We start from the raw sequence: 5,111 nt of genomic DNA, 5'->3' as shown, positions 1-5,111 counted from the left end.
TCTTTGTATACATTGTACCGAAAACATAGATAGGCTACAGAGAAGAATAAAGTGCTAAAAATCCCTGTCGCTTTTTCAGCCACGACTTGGTCGCTTAATTAACAGCCTGACTAGTACTCCGACGCTTTGAATGTCTTCGTAAGTACAGTCACTTATATAAGTTGGTGGATGTCCGGGTGTTTGAGACAGATTTCCATTTCTCTACTTTCTGGACAAGTGTCTGGGATCGTGAAATGGTAGTTGAGTATTTAATAGGTTTCCCTCTCCCAGGCACCTGTCGTCCAGAAAGGAGTGAAATAATTTCTCAAAAATCCGGACATCCATCAACTTATATGAATGACTGTACATACCGTAAATCTTCACTTAAAGCTATCTAAGCTCATTCATGCTTCCCATACATAACATAAATTTTGACTCAGTTTACAGCCAAAATGGGTTAATCAAACTACCGTAGGCACATGTCTATTTTAATAAAATTAGCCGACTTCGACGCTTTGAATATCTAGGCAAGTACATTCCGCAAACTCGCTCTTGAAACGATCTAAGCTTATTTATGCTTCCTCCACATTAGGCCTACATAAATTTTGACTCCCCTTACTGGCCAAATGGGTTAATCAATCTACCGTAGTCAGATTGCCTGTTCAGCGATGGAACCAATCCTTTCACATATTTCCTGTGTACCCGAAATAAGGTTTTTGACATTAGCTATCCCAAAAATTCCCCCAAAATCGTACGTAGACAAAGGAAACATCGTTCATAAGCGTTTGCAATTCTTATAAGGTTTGCTACTAATTCATATTTCACTATGTACGTACACATACGTATATATACATATTTACACACCTACATACATAAACAAAAATTCTGACGATAATAACAGATAAATGTTATACATACAAATGTTTAAAAGAAACAACGCTGAGCCAAATAAGGTCGTTAGACTTGATACAGTTTTCCTTAAATGGCATGCAAACCCAACGGCCACTGTCCAAACGAGCGGCTATTTACTTCGCTTCGCTGCGTCTATTGAAGTATTCATATTTATCCCATTGTCTTGCTAAAACTGAACTAAATCATATTAAAAATCTATCATCACGAAATGCCACAAAGAAACCGAAAACAAATCAGCATTGATCTGTTGGACTGTTACTACTTCAGTAACGGTTCAATTAATCAGTACTTAACATGGGTGTGGGAAAAAACATGAAATGGTATCATAGTTTTGATAAAATTATTAGGTAGTAAATTTGCATGCGCTTTAACATATGGAGTGTTCATTAAAACAAATGGGGATTTTTTTTTTTTTTTTTTTTTTTGAGAAAAATTCATGGAAAACTAACACTTGGTCGTCGATAAAAGTAACATGATTTTCCCTGATAGCCACAAGTACAACAAAAATGACGAACATTGGTGCAAAGGTCGAAATAAGTACTCAACTTTTGATAAGGGTCCGAAGGGCTACTGTCCTCAGCGGGCATCATGTCCTCAGTGGGTCCTACCCGCTGAGGCTAAACATGTTACATAGGGAAAATGCCCCCGCCAGACTATGTCTCCCCCGCCATGTCCCTTTCAGGCAATGGAGCCATCTGTCAGACATGATAATTGGTAATAACCTGATAACAACTTCACTCACGAATGTATGCCGAACGATAACATTAGCAACGTTACCAATGATACATAGTGTTACCAACGACGACTCGGATTGTTAAGGTAATATTACCGGTTACACAATATATAAATAGTACAAAAAGGGTACAGAACCTAACAAACCCACCTAACCTAACCTAGTAGTTGACAGGTCACAAACCTCACGTATGTACTGGTAATGTTAAAATACGCAACGTTACCAATGATACACAGTGTTAACAACGTTACAAAGGCATTGCTAATGGTAGCAATGCTAAGGTAATTTTATCATGTATATTTTAATGAATTGTTCCATACACACTTTACACAATATATGAAAAGGTAAAAAAGGGGTGTTGGTCACCCTTGCATATTCCCTATATAACATGTTTAGCCTCAGTGGGTAGGTGCCCACTGGGGACAGTCACAACCCGCTGAGGACAGTAGCACTTTGGGTACTGTTGCAACTTTTAGGCGAAGTACGGACCTAAGCCCAACACAATTACCAGATGTCATGTCCTATACTCAACTTAAAACTTTTTCCTTCACTCATAACCAACAGCGAAAAGACACCGTTTTTTCCATAAAAACACCCCTCGCCTTCTTAAATATTAAAATGCATACCACCCTTTTTTAAAATGGAAATGTGACCCTTACCTTTTAAATTGATTAAACTTCATTGTTTTTACCGATGACTTCACGGTATGGACACTACCAACGTCAAGCGATGAGTGGCCCAAATGTTCCAATACTGTACCTTAGAAAAATAACGGCCCGAAGACTTCTCCTTTCCTTGTTCTCTTCATCGTTATTACAATTTTTCTAACTTGAATTAGCTTCTATTTGTAACGTATGCATATATAATATTATTCTGAATATATAACCTATCAAAATGTCAATGAAATAAATTTTAATTGTATTTTCTTTAACACTTAGCAGATTGTCAATATACCCAGCGAGTTTAGGCTGGGAAAACACTTATAACGATAACGTAAAATGTTGCCGGGTAAAATCACCTTGTTAAAGAACGAAGTTTAAACACAGGATTATTTTTCTATGTATAGAGATTTGATCAAAGTTTACGATAGAATAATAAAGCATTTTTTTCCTTTATCATCCAAGAAACTGGAAATGATAATAATTATATCGACTAAAACTACCATTTCGTGTGATTGAATACACAGCCAAAACAACCAATTATATATGAATACTCGATAGGCGCCTCCATGCTTTTACAAAAATTTTAATTCGTTAATCTCTCTCTCTCTCTCTCTCTCTCTCTCTCTCTCTCTCTCTCTCTCTCTCTCTCTCTCTCTCTCTCTCTCTCTCTCTCCTATTATAATTTACGTCCATTGTAAGTTTATTGCATATTAAAAAAAATTCTCTAAGATTGCACACCGAGTACAAATATGCTCATAATATTGCACTACCACGTCTCTCTCTCTCTCTCTCTCTCTCTCTCTCTCTCTCTCTCTCTCTCTCTCTCATACCATACTGCAAACATGCATCAGCACCCCTATTACACAACTTAGTCTGCCATTAACATCGTGCTGCGATCACAAACTCCTAATGAATAATTATCTCTCTCTCTCTCTCTCTCTCTCTCTCATCTCTCTCTCTCTCTCTCTCTCTCTCTCTCTCTCTCTCTTATACCATATTGCAAACATGCATCAGCACCCCTATTACACAACTCAGTCTGTCAATAACATTGTGCTGTGATCACAAACTCCTATTGAATAATTGTTTCTCTCTCTCTCTCTCTCTCTCTCTCTCCTCTCTCTCTCTCTCTCTCTCTCGTCTCTCTCTCTCTCTCTCTCTCTCTCTCTCTCTCATACCATATTGCAAACATGCAGCAGTACCCCTAATACACAACTTTGCCATTAACATTGTGCTGCGATCACAAACTCCTAATGAATAATTCTCTCTCTCTCTCTCTCTCTCTCTCTCTCTCTCTCTCTCTCTCTCTCTCTCTCTCTCTCTCTCTCTCTCTCTCTCTCTCTTAGCTATTTGTTTACTGAGATTTGTAACGACGTCCAGTGGCAGCACCAAGATGACTTAATTAATTTAAAAACACAAACGCTTTCCGAGAAATTCTAACAAAATTGGATGGAATGTGTCAATTGAAATTAGAGAAAGAGAGATTTTGCGACTGAAAGTAACACTGTAGTGCTATCAGTGCACATCACGTAATGCACTGAAGGCATTACTTGAAGATCTTTGTAACGCTTCTGTTCCATCTTCCTTTTTTTCCGTCCAACTTCTCAAGTTTAACTTCATTGGCCGATTGCGGGTGCTGAATGCCCCCAAGCCCCAACGTTGTGGCTTTCGACGCAAATTCTTAAATCTGATCTATGCAAAGTAGATTAAAGACATAAAAATACTAAAAACACGATTTTTTTTTTTTTTTTAGAAACGTCCGTTTTTTACTTACACAGCTCACCAATCCATCAACGTGTAGATATCAAATTCAGTCCCGTTCAGTTTTGTAGATGTGTGTTTATATGACATATCTGTTTTTGACGTTGTTAATAGTTTATATAGGACATATCTGCTTTGACGTTGTTACTGTTTTTAGAATGATTTATTGTTAACTTGTTCTCATCATTTATTTATTTCCTTATTTCCTTTCCTCACTAGGCTTTTTTTTTCCTACTGGAGCCCCTGGGCTTATAGCATCGTGCTTTTCCAACTAGGGTTGTAGCTTGGCTAGTAGTAGTAGTAGTAGTAGTAGTAGTAGTAGTAGTAGTAGTAGTAGTAGTAGTAGTAATAATAATAAACAAAATAAATAAATAAAATAATATATATATATATATATATATATATATATATATATATATATATATATATATATATATATACTTGCCATCTATATCTCCATGATCAATGTTAATCCCTGCTTCATCAACATCTGAGGTATTTCGAGATTGTTAGAAAAAGCTGCCCACGTAAGCGCGTCGTTGCCTGGAATAATGAAGATGAGAACAATTAGCACGAGCTCTTGCATCAAAGGAGAATTTCGTGAAGGGAAAAAACATGCTTTCGGAAACACTGAGATAATTGAAAGGATTATTTTCACTTTAAATTTGACAATAATAACGAGAGAGAGAGAGAGAGAGAGAGAGAGAGAGAGAGAGAGAGAGAGAGAGAGAGAGAGAGAGAGAGAGAGAGAATCAGTCCAAAATATCCCACAGTGATGATAGAGACAGGGAATGAGAACACAAGGAATTGGTAGAGAGAGAGAGAGAGAGAGAGAGAGAGAGAGAGAGAGAGAGAGAGAGAGAGAGAGAGAGAGAGAGAGAGAGAGAATCAGTCCAAAACATCCAACAGTGATGAGAGAGACGGGGAATGAGAACAATAGGAATTGGGAGAGAGAGAGAGAGAGAGGAGGAGAGAGAGAGAGAGAGAGAGAGAGAGAGAGAGAGAGAGAGAGATCTGCAGACTTTGCTAAAGACTGCATCCAGCAAATGAGAACTACAGTTTGAGAA

This window comes from Palaemon carinicauda, chromosome 31 (genome assembly GCF_036898095.1).
Source record: "Palaemon carinicauda isolate YSFRI2023 chromosome 31, ASM3689809v2, whole genome shotgun sequence".
NCBI lineage: Eukaryota > Metazoa > Arthropoda > Malacostraca > Decapoda > Palaemonidae > Palaemon > Palaemon carinicauda.
Note: the sequence above shows the minus strand (reverse complement) of the source record.